This window comes from Orcinus orca, chromosome 7 (genome assembly GCF_937001465.1).
Source record: "Orcinus orca chromosome 7, mOrcOrc1.1, whole genome shotgun sequence".
Taxonomy (NCBI): Eukaryota; Metazoa; Chordata; class Mammalia; order Artiodactyla; family Delphinidae; genus Orcinus; species Orcinus orca.
In genome coordinates this window covers 12,246,342-12,262,756 of record NC_064565.1, presented here as the reverse complement: position 1 = coordinate 12,262,756, position 16,415 = coordinate 12,246,342, and the positions used below count along the sequence as shown (strand labels likewise).

Genomic DNA, 16,415 nt, shown 5'->3' with positions numbered 1-16,415 from the left:
TATGAGCAGGGATGGTCTGGTGTGTCATACACGCTAAGCAGATGTTGGTTCGAAGTGTTCGTTCCTCGTCACCCTCATCCCTCACTGTGAGTTGGGTCTGTGGATGCAGCCTCCATCTTCCAGGTGCAGGACGGGCTGGGAGTGGCAGGGCTGTTATTTGAACCCAGATGCTCCAACCCTGAGGCTGTCTTTTAAGCCCTGCTCACCGCCACCATTTGTATGTGTAGGAAATGGGGAGTTTCAAAGGGGAACAAAATTCTCTTTCACAGGAGTGAAAGAAAGTTGGTTCCAATGCGCTTTTAAACTACACTTATTTATATCAGGCTTTGGTCACCACCCCTAGGTCATTTCCTATTTAAGAATCTTGGAGCTTCTGGAAAGATCTTCTGGAACATGCTATTTTTAAAGAACTCAATTGAGTGAAATGATGTTTGTCACTCACTGAAAAAGCAAACAATGTTAGAGAAAGTCAGAATACATCTTTGAGGACAATGCAGTCAAAGGCAGATGAAATCCATGGTTTCCCTTCCAAGTTCAGACACCCTGGAAGGCTGTGTTTCCCACACAAGGGCACCTCAGGGCTGTTTATTTCCTGAGGCTCTGGCCTATGGCCAAATCTTCACCATCCTCTGTGCTTTTGGTAAAAGCCATGGGGTCACACTGCCCTGAAGGCACAATTATCTGAGTTCCTGCCCTCCTTGCCCTGGGGCTCTGGGAACAGAGGCCTGACTGTCTACACAGATAAAAGGCTGACCTCTCACTGTCCTGCCTCCTGCCCAGGGGCCCCATGGTTCTCCTTTGAGCTCCCTTGAGTGGGGCCCTCCCTGAGGAGAAATGAGCAGAGGGTGGGAGTTCTCCTCTGACTCGGCTTCTGACGTCTCCTGAGCCAACTAGCTCTGCTCAGGGACCCTTGTACCACAGCAGGACGCTGCCCAGACCTCCACTGGCCTCCCTGGAGCAAGCCCTTGGTGTAGCCAGGCTGTGACCACTTGGATAGGCCATTTATCTTGTTCTGGGACCTGACATCTCAGGGCTCAGGATTCCCTGGTGAGACTCTCTATGACGGGGCCTTGCCAGTCAGTGGAGTCAGCCAGGGGAGGTACCCAGGGCCCAGTCAGAGAGGCCCGGGCCACATCCCTCACCAGCAGAGATGGCCTCAACCCCGTGCAAGGTTTAAAGCCCATGCCACCTCTCCAACCACTGTCTTAACCCCACCACTAACCAGTGCAGGTGAACTTGGGATGGTGACGTCACCCTCTTTGGCTTCCACTACCCTGGTGCCTGCATCCTCTCAAAAGCATGGGGTGTTCAAGATGCAGTGAGCCCTGGGTGTGGCCAGACTCTGGAATCTATATAAAGTGGCCACAGTAGTGGACAGTGGCCTGCGTTCTAACAGCTAATGATCACACAGGTTGAAAGTATAGTCTGCGAGCGTGACAGACCTGGGTTCAAGTTGCAGATCGGCCACTCAACGGCTCCATCCCCGTGGGCACCTTAAATGAGAAGATGTAGGTAATGGCCCAGGCCTAGCAGGGGGCAAGCACAATGCAAATGTTAGCCTGAGAGGGAAGAGAGAGACTCAGTGACACAGGGGCTTAAGCCAGGGGTCTGCAAACAAAGGCCCACAGGCCCAATCCACTTGCCACCTGTTTTTATAAGTAAAGTTGTATTGCAACACAGCTGCACCCATTTGTTTGCATGTGTCCATGACTGCTTTCATGGGACGATGGCAGAGTTGTAGCAGAGACCACATGGCCCACAAAGCCTAAACTATTTACTATGTGACCCTTTATTTAAAAAGTTTTCTGACCTCTGTCTTGAACCAACAGGAACATCTCCAATGGCTCGACTTCTAGGCCTAGAGCCTACCTGGCCCCATTGCACCTCTCTCTGGGGAAACCATAGCCTCATGGGTAGATGAGAAGCCACGGAAGAAAGACCTGCAGCTGAGGCCAGGGACCAGGCAGCAGCCAGGGAAGCCCATCAGGCCAGGCCCAGCTCTCACCTGGGTGCAGACGGAGGGTCTCATTCCCCCCGACCTGATCCACCCAAGCTGCCAAAGGGAGGATCCCTCTCTTGGCCTTCACCTTCTCTTGACCTCTTGTCACCCCCTCTGTAGACACAGGCATTCGGGGCTCTCCTGCTGCCCTGCAGAAAATCCTCACCCCAACTAGACAGGTGTAGGAAAAAGGGCCACACACCAGACAGGCTCTCCCGGGACCTGCCATCTGTCCCGCTTCATTCAGAAAACAGGGCTTCTCACTAGGACCCAGACTGGTGTTGGGCCAGGAGTATTGTCCTGAACTTTTTTTTTTAACTTTTTATTTTATATTGGAGTATAGTTGATTAACAATGTTGTGTTAGTTTTAGGTGTACAGCAGAGTGCTTCTGTTATACATGTATCTCTTCTTTTTCAAATTCTTTTCCCATTTAAGTTGTTACATAATATTGAGCAAAGTTCCCTGTACTATACAGTAGGTCCCTGTCGTTTATCCATTTTAAATACAGCAGTGTGTACATGTCAACTCCAAACTCCCAATCTATCCCTCCTCCCTACTCTTCCCTCCTGGTAACCGTAAGTTCATTCTCTAAGTCTGTGAGTCTGTTTCTGCTTCGTAAATAAGTTCATTTGTATCATTCGTTTTTTTAGATTCCTCATATAAGCGATATCATATGACGTTTGTCTTTCTCTGACTTACTTCGCTCAGTATAATAATCTCCATGTCCATCCACGTTGCTGCAAATGGCATTATTTCATTCTTTCTATGGCTGAGTAGTATTCAATTGTGTGTGTGTGTGTGTGTGTGTGTGTGTGTGTGTATCACATCTTCTTTATTCATTCCTCTGTTGATGGACATTTAGGTTGTTTCCATGTCTTGGTTATCGTGCAAAGTGCTGCTATGAACATTGGGGTGCATGTATCTTTTCAAAGTAGAGATTTTGTCTTTTCTGGGTATATGCCCAGGAGTGGGATTGCTGCAAATGGCGTTATTTCATTCTTTTTTTATGGCTAATATTCCATTGTATATATGTACCACATCTTCTTTATCAAACTTATTGACATCTCTCCACATCTCAGGAGGTTATTATCCCTCTTTTCAGATTGTCTATGGAGTCTCAGGGGGGAAAAGTGTGTCCACACCTCACCAGTTATAAAACAGTGGATCCTGAGTTCAACAGTAGTCTCCCTGAGTCTACACCCATGCTCTTTGCCTCTGCCACCGGCACCAGCAAGCTTTTAGCTCAGACGTCACGGTCCATGAGCCTGTTTTGAGCACCAACTGTGTGTCAGGCCCTGGGGATGTGACAGTGGACAAACCAACAGTCATCCCAAAAGGGAGCTTATGTTCTAGTGCGGATAGACAGATGGACACAAGACAAGTGGGTAGAATGCTCAGTAGGTGAGATGGTGCTAAGTGCAGGGAGGATGATCAAGCCAGGAAAGGACAGAGGGTGGAGGGACGAGAGGGGCTGCCATTTTAAAGAGAATCTCCACTGGGTAAGGTGATGTTTAGGAAAGACCTAAAGGAAGCCAGGGAGCCAAACGCAGGAATATCTGAGAGGAGGCAAGAGGCAGAGAGCACAACACGTGCAAAGGCCCTGCGGTAGGAGCAGGCTTGGCCTGCTCAAGGAACTGACAGAGGCCAGTGCCCTGAGGAGAGGAGAGTGGAAAGTGGTAACTAGGAGATGAAGTCAGACAGATAAGGCGGCAGAGGGACGATGGGACTGTGTCCCAGTACCCACTGTAGCATCTTCCTGAGTCTCCCCTGCCAGAAGGCTTCTAACCCCGAGAGAGGAGCCCTTCAGCATCTCTGCTAACACTCTAGCAAGTCCCTGAGTGAGCCGTGACACGGGGTAGGAGCTGAGAGGGAGGGAAGAGGATGGCGGAGAACTCCCAAGGGGTGCCTGAGATGCAGGGGGAGATGGGGGGACTTCACCAAGCGCCCCGTTTGCTCTCAGCTGCCCTGAAAGACGCCTCAGATGCAGGCATACATGTGCACACACGCGCATACACACACACACAGAGGCCGGCTTTCAGAGCCTCTCTGAAACTGCTAGTTGCACTTTCATGTAGAGCTTTTCCACAGGACCGTGCCGGGCTCTACAGAGAATGAGTGTGGATGTGGGGTCCCCAGTACCTGCCGTCACAGGCAGTCCGGACCCTTGGGGACCAGCTGGGAGCGGGAAGAGATGGGACAGAGCCCCACCCAGGGCCAGAGGGGGCGTGCGTTGGTCCCTCCCCTGCAGCTTTGTGTCCACGGAAGCCCCGGGGACGCAGCCCAGCAGAGGGCACGGAGCAGCCCCCAGGGGTGGAGGGTCTGGCCAGCAGGGGTGGAGAAGAGAACCAGGAAAGGGTGTGGACAAGGGTGGTCTAGAGCCCCAGGCTCCTGGGGCCCATGCTGCCACCTGCCTGGGGAAGGACGTCCCCACAGACACCTCAGCCTCACCCAGAAGACACAACTGGCAATCCCAGAAAGGCTTCTGAAAGCTGGCCTCTGTCCGTGTGTGCACACGTGTGCCTGCATCCCCAGCGGTATGAAAGAACAGCCTAGAAACACAGGCTCTTTCTCCCTGAGATCGGAGAGGTGGCCAGCACAGGCTCCTACAGCTCAGATTGGAAGCCAGGACTCTCCGCCTCAGTCTCTCTACAACCCCTATGTCAGAGGCACAAATTAATACAACTCACTGCAGAGGCAGGTCCCTCCAGCAGCCGGGTTCATACGGCAGGAACGGAGGTTGAGAGCTTATTCTCGTCTGCTTTATATTTACACACTGTTGTGTTTAGTCTTCTGACTAGCCCCAGGAGCCATCCAGTTAAGTGACCAGGGCCACGTAAACACGACCCAGGAGCTCATTCTGGGCGCCTCCTGTCCTCGGATAACGTGATCCCAGCACGAGAATCCAGGCGCTGCTCAAGTGACTGGCTTCTCACCTCCATGAACAGCCCTGCTGGAAGTCGGGCCCCCGGGCACCCGTTTGTACTCGGAACTGCTCACACATACCGAGGCAGGAGCACATTTCTTATCTCGCCAGGTCCTCACTGCAGCCTGATACAGGCCGGAGGGCGTGGAGAGGGCGTGGAGAGGGCGTCAGCATCTCCTGAGTCTCTCTAAGCCAAGGTGCCAGGGCGGGCTGTCCATGTGCCCACTGGGGAGGGGAGTGCTCTTATACACCGCTTAAAAGAGGGGTCGGGGTATCACACAACCCCTGAGTGTTCCTGGAAAGGGGATAAAGTGACTGTCCCGAGGCCACACCAACAGCGAATGGCAGAGGCAGGCCCACATCCAGGTGTCATTCGATTCCAAACTCTGCACCTGACAGGCTCACCTACAGGCAGGCAGTAGCCTCCCCCCATGATGCCATGCACTTTATGTGCTACAAACCTAAGGGGCTTTTGTACCCAGCCCTAAAAGGGAATGAAATACTGCCATTTGCACGGACGGACCTAGAGATTATCACACTAAGTGAAGTCAGACAGAGAAAGACAAATATCGTATGATATTGCTTATATGTGGAATCTAAAAAAAAAAAAAAAAAAGGATGCAAGTGAACTTATTTACAAAACAGAAATAGACCCACAGACAGAAAACAAACTTATGGTCACCAAATGGGAAAGGGAGGAGGGATAAATTAGGAGTCTGGGATTAACATGTACACACTCCTATATATAAAATAGATAATCAATAAGGACCTACTGTATAGCACAGGGAACTCTACTCAACATTTTGTAATAACCTATAAGGGAAAATCTGGAAAAGAATTTATATATATACATACACACACACACACACACACACACACACACACACACACACATATACATATAATAACTGAATCGCTGTTCTATACACCTGAAACCAACACAACATTGTAAATCAACTCTGCTTCAATAAAAATATAAAATCTAAGGGGATAAATGCTTCATGCTTAAGCATGGCCTGCCCCCCTCAACACACACAGGTGGGGAGACCTGGCCGGCAGCAGCCTCAGGGAGCCCACCTCTTTGCTTTCAGCTCAGGTCCCGCCTCGCTCCTGAGCGGGGTCGCCCGTGGTGCTGCCCTGTAGCAGCAGTGCACATAGCTTGGCTGTGTCTGCGTGCAAAGGCGTTGTATTTCTTCCGGCTTTTTTTTTTTCCTTCCCTTTATTCACGCTGATGGAAATGGCTCCTTCACCCAAGGTCTGCCTCCGATAAGGCTCCGGCGGTTTCAAGAAAGCAGAGCTGAGCTTCTTATCAGGCAGCAGCAGGGGATCTGGTGCCAGCACTGGGCTGGCCTGGTGCTGATAAAATGGTCCTGGGCCCAGCGCTCACCAGATGCTTTCTCAACCTGCCCCCCGGGCCCAACCCGTCAGAAGTGTGGGCAGTGAGACCCAGGAAGCTTCTTTGCTTAGACATGAGAGCCGACTTCCAGTGACCACAGGCCACAGGACCTGATGGGGACAAAGTTTTGGCATGGAGGCTGATGGAGAGAAAGGGCTTCAGGAGGCCTTAGGGCTCCGGACATGGCAGTGGGAGCCGGCTCCTCCCAGGGGCGTATCGGGATCAAGTGTGTGGTTTGAGCCCTTCCCTGTGAGGCACTACTGTTCCCAATAAGACACTGAGACTAGGAAAGGGGTGTGGGGTGTGGGGGGGGATTAAGGCATTTGGTCTAATGTGGTGTGATCGGGTTTGAAGCAGGTTTGCAGCCCCCAAAGCCCAGGCTGCCCAGCCTGCTCCTGGAAACTCTGATTTGAAGGAGATCAAGGAGCTCATCCCTCCTCCGACCCTGCACACACACCACTGGAAGACAGAAATTCTACCTTCAAACCTTAACTTCTTTTCCTTTAAGCTTGGGTCACTGTTAAACTTCCTTGTCCTTAGAGTAGGACAGACTGGGCTAGCTGATTGTTTTGTGAAAAGTGACTTGGGCTTTCTGACCTTAGTTGTCCCATCTATAACATGGGCTGGTCATCCCTGTGTCCAGTGCCCTGCTGGGAGCACCCAGGATTTCACAGGTGGAGGGCATCTCGCCACGACTGGCCACCAGGGTCCGCCCTACGTTGGAAGGTTGGGCCGGGGCCTGGCGGCAGGGTCAGCAGTAGAGCCTTAGTCTGGGTTTGAATCCTGGCTCTGTCCTTGGCTACTGTCTCTGAGCTTCAGTCTTTTCTTGTTGAAAGAAAGGATGGAGATGCCCGGCTAGCAAGGTTGTTCGGGGGAGTTCAGCTCATGAGAGGTACTTGTGATTTGTGGCTGCCCCATGAGAGCGGGTTTTGAGTGAGAAGCATCTTGAGCGTGAGATGATGTGAGTGAAGCCCCAGCACAGAGCAGACCCATAAAAAGCAGCGGCAGGAGCCCAGCCGATCTCCTGGCTGCCCTCTGCTCCAGGCCGTTACGCACATGGATGCACACAGGGCTAAAGGTCCCTCCAAGACCCGGTGGAGACAGTAGCCTTCCATGTGGGGTGGTCAGGCAGGGCCACCTGGCACTATGGGCCAGTGATTGGAGGTGCAGCCACCGAGGGGGCCCGCGGGATGGGTGCAGAGGGGTGCAGCTGCCTTCAGATGGTTTGCAGGAGTGCTGTCAAAGCAAACGTCATGGAAAGGATTGGCAGCATAGCTGGGCAGAGCAGCTCCTGCCTTTTCAGTCCCTGAAGCAGGACCCTGTGGGTGGTCGGCCCTGAGATGGACAGGGCCTGAAAGGCCTGAGATTAGAGCTGAAATATCAAAAAACCAGCCTTCCCAGACAGCAAGGCTGACAAACGCTGAAGGCCAGAGAAAAGGCAGGCTGAGGAGCAGGCCAGGAGGACCAGCCAGGTTGGCTGCTCACGTGAGCTGGTGTCTGGGGAAGAAGGAGTGGGGCCCCTCCGATCTCTCTCCTGAAATCAGTCAAAGCATCCATGGGTAATCATGAGAACCAGAGGACCAGCATGTGTACATGTTCTCTGCAGTGTGGGGAGATACAAGCAAGCACCTGACACCTCGTAGGTGCTCACTTCAGTTTGGTTGGTTTAGCGATCACTGCACGCTCCTGCTTTTGTCACTACTTGTCTGGATGATTTTTCCTGCTGCATTTCACTGGACTGCTGGGAGGAACTTTTACTTAGTAAGCTTTTGATGACCACCTTCTATGTGCTGGTCACCTTGCAAAATGCCAGACACCCACAGGAAGATGCCACAGCCCTCCCGGTACCCCAGAGTTATTTTGATGTGTTTGATGAGCTTGTCCATAGAAACAGGAGGTCACTTCCTCCTGGAAGGTCAGAACAGACACCCTCCATGGGTGGTGTTGGACCAGAGTGGATTGACGTGTGGACATTCACCAGATAAGCCAGGTGGAGTGAACATTCCAGGCAGAAGGCACAGCATGAGCCAGTACCTGGGGGTGTAAAATAGAACTGGAGTCCGTGTGACCTCCAAGGGGCTGACAAGGGACAGGCAGGTTGTGAATGTGTGAGATGACAATGTGGGAATTCCGACTGCTTGAGGCTATGGCTCTGGGCTCAGGCCCGGGAGTTCCCAGTGCTCTCCTCTGGGTGAATCCCTATTAGGAAACTCACAGTGCATCTGCTAAGTTGACAAAAGAACTGAATAGTCCGTGGAGGTGGCATGCAATATTTGGGACATACTTACACTAAAAATTGCGTTGTTATTTATCCAAAACTCAAATTTAACGGGCATCCTGTGTTTTTTCTGGCAACCCCAGGAGGACAGGGCATGGACATGGGTGTTTTTTAAAGGGTCCCATGAGATGCTAATGTCCAGCCAGAGCTGAGGACCGTGAGTCAGAGGCTCCTACTGCTGTGAGCAAGCCCACCATCTCGAGCCCCTGGCCAGGTCCCTAACTACAAAGATTTCTAGTAGATGGGGCATTTCCAGTCTTAAAAACATCTTTGGGGAACCTATTGAGATTTCCCCTTTATTTATCCTTTCCATCTATCTCATGGATGCCACCCACAGTAGTGAAAAACTTATTTTTTGTGTAAATGTGAAAATCTGAAACCCATCTTAATTTTTTAATGCTTTAAATGATGTAATTGTAGAAACGATTCAATAATTGGATATATTTAAATACAAAACAATAAATCCTTCTTCATAATGCTCCAACACACTGATGTCTCCTTCATTAACTGCTAACAACACTCCTTCCAGAACCTCAAACTCTCTAACCCTCAAGACTCCCAGCCTTGTCAGGTGTGCCTTCCTGGAGCCCCCACTTCACACCCATACCACCTTCTCCATGTCCACTACTCTCAGCCCTGTTGATTGCTCATTGTGCCATGCTGATCCTTTCTTGATAGGTCCCAATGACTCTTCTAAACTTAGAAGAGAGAAAGTTCTCCTCCTTTCCATCCCTGTGCTACAAAATTTCTAGAGATTCCCTTTTTCTATAATCTCTCACCTGTTCATTGCCTACAAGAGAAGACTCAGCTTCTCTAACCTGACCTTTAAGACTGTTCATTGCTCATTACTCACCAAGCAGATGAATGATAAAGTTTATTAATGATATTGAATGGGATAGTGATGTTAGAAGAAGTAATAAGACAAGGAAAAGGAGGAGAGGAAAATAAACTCAAGACATGTACTGCATTTAGTCATTCATATTTTCCTTCCTTCTTCTATTCCAAATAGTTACTTGAAAGGTGTAAAATTAAAAATAACATTTGTTTCAATGTAAAATCATCCATAGTAATAAGGATAAAGTTATTTGAAATCTATATTGTCTTAGACCATCTGGCTTATCTTGGAGTCCTGATCACTCAAATAGATCCAACCCTGTAACTGGCTAATGTCTTTTCGGGTAACTGTTTTTGCTCTCTTACTTGGTTTGTTTAAGAAATTAGTACACCAGTCCAATAGAATAATAAATTGTGTTTGTATTTACCCTTCTCCCCATAATACGTGTTAGATTTCAAACCCAATTTTGAGGTGCCAAGATCCCTGATGGGGCAAGATGGGTAATGAATCCTGTTTATATTGGCTGCATTAAAACAGTAGGAGGGTGCAACTCACCATTCCCATCAGTCATTAGATGTTAACCAGTTGTTGGACTTTAAACAAACCACCTACAAAATTCTGAAATGAAACAAACTCTAAGTTTGTTGGCTTTCTTTGATTAGTCTCCAGGGCATTTATCACTTTCTGTGAAAGAAACATTTAATTTAGATGGCATTGCGTTTGTGTCATGGGATTTCAACTGACAGGAGGAAGAGTTATGTGTGTGTTTATGGCTTCTTTGCTTTTAAAAGATTAATGTAGGCGAAACATAAATCACAAGACCTTTAGGGGAGAGAGATGCTGGGAAAATGGAGCAGGAGTGTTCCAGGGTGATGGATTGAGACATATTATAGAGTATCTTCAACAGCCAGGAAAACAGTGGGAGGATGGGACAGAGGGGTGGTGGGGCAGGAACAGTGAAGAGAAATGGCTTTTCCTTCCCGAGCACTGAGACAGCACAGGGGCTTGAGCCAGGGGTGAGCAACTTCCTAGCTCCATTGCCTGATGCAAAATGAGGAGGTGAACTGGTGACTTCCTGAAACCCATTTCCTGCCCTGATAGCCAGAGGACAGAAGAGGGCTAACAGCACAGAGGAAGTACTCAGGAAGCCCAACTCTTTCAGGAGATAAACAAGCACTCCCTGACCCCCAAGCCACAGGAACTGTTCCCCTGTGCTTCCCCCCCTAGGGACCCTGCATCCAGAGGCCAAGTGTGTGTGTATGTGTATTTGTGTGGGTGTGTGTGAGAAGGAGCTATTCTTAAATAAATGTGGATAATAAGAAGAGCTGTCATGTGTTGGGTACCACCCCCCTGGGAGCCAGGCAGGTGTGTCCTACTCTACAGATCAGTGAGCTGAGGGTTGGAGAGGGTCACATGCAACAGGGTTGCACATCATAGTGGAGGAGCCTGGACTCACAGCCATATCTCTCTGGCACTGCAACCCATGCTCCCTTCACCCACAACAAGAGGCCCCCTTGAAGCACTTTCAGACAATTTTTGTAAAGAGCAGTTTGCTGACGTACATTCGCCCTTCTCTCTACCACCACCCCAAGCAACACGCTCCCAGTATTTAGATCAGAATGCACCCTCTCTTTCCTAGCACGCTTTTCAAACACTATCTCAGCAGAAAAAACAAATCACAGTGGTATCACTCAGTATCAGCTCATGTGTATGGCGCACAGACTCATCCCACACCATCATACACATCATCTCATGTCATCCTCACAACCGCCCCCAGCGGCAGGCTCACTCATGGCCCCATTGCACCCATAGGAATGCTGAGGCTCAGGACCCTTCCACCCAGAGTGGGGAGAACGCAGCAACTCTTAGTGCAGCCCCTACCCTGGCTTGAGGGGAGGAGAAGAATTCCAGGGAGTGGAGGAGGAACACGCTTTCCTTCCGCTGAGGATCCTTTGCTCCATCTTCACCTTTTGGGCCCATGAACTGAAGGTCCTGTGTCTCTAGGTCACTGTGGCCTCCCGTTAGCACATGCTGGAGGGGAGGGGAGTGCTAGTGTCTGTCTGTAGACTGCGAGTACTCCATGCCTTCATCTGACAGTCTCTCCTGAGGCTTTAACCGAGATCCCAGGGCAGCACAAGTCCCCAGCCACCTCCCACCACTCTCACTGTCCTGCTCATTTTCCTGCCTGTCAAACCCCATGAAGGGAAGAGAAAAACACTTTCTACCTCCTATTTACCAACTGATGAGCCTCCTGGAAACCTCATAACAAAACGTGGTAACTACATCCTCATTCTTTACACATGCAGCCTGACTGAGGACATTTAGTCATGTAATTAGGTACCTAATTATGCTGAAAATGCAATTATATGATTTTTTAAGTGAATTAAGTCCTTGGAGAAGTGGTAAGGATTAGCGTACTTGATCCAGCTGGAGAGCTGGGACCATGGAGGGCACGTCAGCGTGACCGTGGGATGCACAGAGGCCCAGTGGTCTGTACTTGAATCACACGGGTGAGCACGTGTGCGTATGCACACATGCACAGGCACGCACGCTCGCACGCATGCCCACACACACACACACAATGTTGGCTTCACCTCTACAACAGTCGGCTGCCAGCAAAGAACTTAATAAATGACAGCCATTTATATCACTGGGAGCTTTGCGTACATCTGTGGAGTGACTGTTTAATAGCTGGCTTGGAGACTCTTAAGGAGGTTATTTATTTAACATGTGAGAGGCAGGTAGGTAGAAAAAATAATGATAGAAGAGTCAGTTGGGAAATGTCAGAGGATATTTTACGCAACATCACTTATTCATTCACCTAGCATTGTGTCAGATGGTGAGGGGTCAGATACAAGCCTCGCCCTCTAGTAGCTCAAAAATGAGTGCAAAGACAGACGACAGCAAAGCACTTTAATGATGATTTGAACGAGTTATTCGGCAAACTACAGCCTGTGGGCTAAACCCAGCCTGTGGCCTATTTCAGTACAGTCAACTAGCTAAGAAGGGTTTGTACATTTTTAAAGGGTTGTAAAAAAAAAACAGACAAACAAACGAACTGATAAAACAAAGAAGGATGTGGAACAGAGACCATATGTGGGCTGCAAAGCCTAAAACATATACGAAAACGATTGCTGCCCCTGCAGGAATAGAGGAAGGAGCACACAAGCCCCATGCAGAAATCCGGGACGGCTTCTCAGAGGAGGTGACGTGACCTGAATGCCATGACAAAGCAGGAGCATCTATAGCATGGTGCAGCACCTCCACCTCTCAGGAGCTTCCTTCTGGCCACCTGGCTCACTACACACAAGAAACAACGATAAAAGACAAATTTAGAGGATTTTTACCTGAAATGAGGGCTGGAAGAGTCCAGAGATTCTGAAATGTTGGGCAGTGGGACGTGGACTTGATGTGGCTAGCTGGTCCCCAACACCGAGGCAATGGGAAGGGACAGACAACCCAGATTCTCAGGCCCCATGGACTTGACGCCAGTGCTATTAGCCCTTGAATCCCCAGACGGTCAGTCCTGGGGACTGAATGATGTAGAAGAGAAAAGCTACAGGGAAGGGAGAAGGGCACACAGATGCCAAGGACGCCTGGACCCCCAGGCCTTTCGGTCACCCCCATCCCCAGACCTGCCATCTCCCTGCCATCTCAGCCCACGGGGACCACAGGCTGCACCACCCAGCCTCCCACCCCCTCCCCACTGAGCACACCTTCCCTCTCCTGCAGCAGACGCCTGGCTCCTCAGGACACTGCTGGCCCTCTTAGGTGGTGACCATTTCCCTCCCGCTCTTTGCCACCAGGCGCAGCGTGGAGATGGGCCACTTGGAGACAACTGTTATTCCTTTCTCCCTGATGCGCGTATCATGCTCTCCACCACCAGGCAATCATCTTCCATCTCTCTCAGATACCACCTCCAGCATCCCGCCCCCCTACACACTCCACTTACCTCAATTCCCCGCTTTGGGCATCAGCTCTTGCTCCTGCAGTCGTAAGCAGAACGAGACATGCCCGGAGACTTCCAGCGTCTCCACTTCAACCACCCTGCTCCCCGACAGCTCCTGGCACTTCTAGCTCGGGCCCCTGCTGACTTCACATCTCCACTCTGGCAATTCCTCAGCCGCGTGGGCACCGCGAATCCAGTACCTGACCGCTTCCTGCCGTCCACCGCCCTCCATCGCCTCACTTCTTCCCCTGAGCATCTTAGACTCCACAGCCCCTCATCAGAGTCCCTAGAAAAGACATTCCAAACCCACCACCTCTCATCTCTCCCACTGAAGTCCGAGCCACCATCCTCTCTCCTCTGGATGGTACCGTGGCCCCCAGCTTGTCCCCTTCCCCTGCACAGCGGCCAGAGCACCTGACAGCATGACGGTCAGTTCATGTCACTCTTCTGCTCAGAATCCTTCCATGGCCCCCGTCTATTTTAGAATAAGAGCTAAAGCTCGTCCAGTGCTCTCAAGGCCCATGATCCAGCCGCATTTAAGTCTCTGACTGCATCTTCTACAGCTCACCCCGGGCTCACTTCACTCCAGCCACACTGGCCTGCTGGCTGGTCCTTAAATACACTGGGGCTGCTCCCACCCCAGGGCCTTTGCACCTGCTGTTCCCGCCATGGGGGACACTCTTCTCCAGATATTCCCTCCCTTACCCACTTCAGGGCTAAGTCAAATACCACCTTCCCTGGCCACAGTATTTAAATTTGCGACTCCCACTCACAGCCCCCTCCTCTCTTCTGCTTTGTTTTCTGTCTTTGCACTATCTAGTATACTGCATAGCTTGTTTATTTCTCCTTTTTCTTGTCTGTATCCTTCTCCTTGAATGTAAACTCCAGAGAGACAAGAACTTTCAGCTATTTTGTTTACTGCTGTATCCCCAGATGGTTTCTGTTGAATGTCCAATGAACTCTCTTAACCTTTTCTCCTTTTCTCCTACTGGCCCAGGCTTGGATCAATAAATACAGCTCTTCCCCCTCTTGTGTACCTGAATTCAAACAGCTGACCATGGCTGGGAGCACACCCCACTCTCTCTCTCTCTCACACACACACATCCTCACACTGACTGGTCCCACCTGTTGGTGTGATCCCAAACCTGAATTCTCTGTCCAATTGCTTCCCCCACTCACCCCTCCAAGCACCAACATTATCAAGGCAGCTTATTTCACTGAAAAAATAAGTACCTGAAACATGGAAAGAAGGTATAGAAATCCTTTTGAGGAGCTTTGCTGTACAGGGGGGCAGAGAAAGGGGCCAGGAGTGGGAGAGAGACAGGGTGTGAAGAAGGGAGTTTTGTCTTTTCTTCAGTTTGGAGAACAGCGTGCTCAGGGGGGATCTGCTGGGGGGGCCGATTTGATGACGCAGGAGAGAGGGGCGAGGTCTCAGCAGTGATGTATATAGTGTGTGACGAGGTGGAGTCTAGTACATACACAGGCCCCGGGGAGAACCGGGCAGCTGTAGACAGAGCAGGAGGAAAGCTGTGATGGGGCCGCCCAGCCTCTGCAGGGGTGGGTGGCCCTGTTTCCCAGGTACCGCTCCCCCTGGGCTCCTCCTGGCTCACTGCCTGCTTCGTCCTGGGCTCCACGTGTCCAAGCTCCAGGGCTCAGCTCTGGGTCCTCTCCTTCATTCACACTCGCAGGGGTCTGTGAATACCATCAAGATGCTAGAGACTGCCTCCGCCCAGCCCCTCCCTCAGCCCTCACCTCTCCCTGAACTCTCCCCAAGCAAGGGAGGAAAAGTCCCTTGATCTACAAAGCCTCAGTCATTCATACACATTAGGGGAATCCACAGTGTTCAAGGAACTTAACTATAATATATCATACCAACCCAAGTAAACCAAGCACTAAAAATATTCATATATAAAGTTGTTCACACGTAGGTCCTAGATTACCAGCTTCTGTGCAAAGAAAAAGAAAATAGATTTATTAACTAGTCTTCGAAACTAACCTTTGTGCACTTCTCATCTAACAGGCTCCCTGAGCATAACACACCCTCAGCCAGCACTGATGTCGCCCCCCACCAGAACTTGCCCCCGGGCCCCCCTTCTAGTGAACCACAACTCCATCCTTCCTGCTCAGGCCCAAACTTTGACTCTTCTATTTTTTTTTTCTTTATTTGCACACTCCACATCTAATCCGTCAGCAAGCCCAAGTTGCCCCACAGTCCCGATATATCCAAAATCTCCCTGTCCCTCATCACCTGTACCACCATGGTTCTGGTCCAAGCACTTGCCTGGACCATGGTCCTAACCTCTCCCATCCTCACCCAGGGTCTGTCCTCACTCAGCACAGCAGCCAGAGTGATGGGCCTCAAGCACACACAGTTCATACAGTTCCCTCTGGACCCCCGCCCTGGCCTCCCATCCCTCGCAGAGGCCCGTAGGGTCCAGCCTGTCGTGCCGTCACTGCCCCTTCTACACTCTGCCCCTCACTCACCCTGCAGCAACCACACGGTCCCTGGGTTACCCAGGAACACATCGCCTGGCTGGTGTCTGCTTGGGACACTCCTCATTCCGATGTCTGCCGGGCTCCCTTATTTCAGCCCTTAGTAGTCCTTTCTGGATGATATAATGAATACCACAGACTGGGGGCTAAAACAACAGATGTGTATTTCTCACAGTTCTGGAGGCTGGGAAGTCCAAGATCAAAGCACCAGCAGACGTGGTGTCTGGTGGGGGGCCCACCTGCTGGTTCATAGCCGGCCGTCTTCTCTCTGGGTCAGACCCCATCCCAGTCTCTCCTGTCACCATTGTGTGACCTTGGGCAAGTTCCAGTTTCCTCCACTGTAAAGCGATGGGCATTATAGCATCTACCTCGGAGGTTCTTATAAGAAATCGCACCAATACATGCACTTATAAAGCAAGCCCCCAAATGGTGGCAATTACATCATTATCCATATCCAGAAAGGAGGGTTTCCAGAGGGAAGAGAGCCCCAGGCAATATGGTCCCTGGAGAAGTGGAGGCCAGGGGAGCGCGGAGCCTTGGG

General features: G+C 50.6%; 1 protein-coding gene across 2 annotated transcripts in view; it reads left to right on the top strand.

The window, feature by feature from the left end:
- Positions 1 to 16,415, top strand: part of GYPC (glycophorin C (Gerbich blood group)) — a 43,619-nt gene that overhangs the window by 12,772 nt on the left and 14,432 nt on the right. The gene's annotated exons all lie outside the window — the stretch shown is intronic.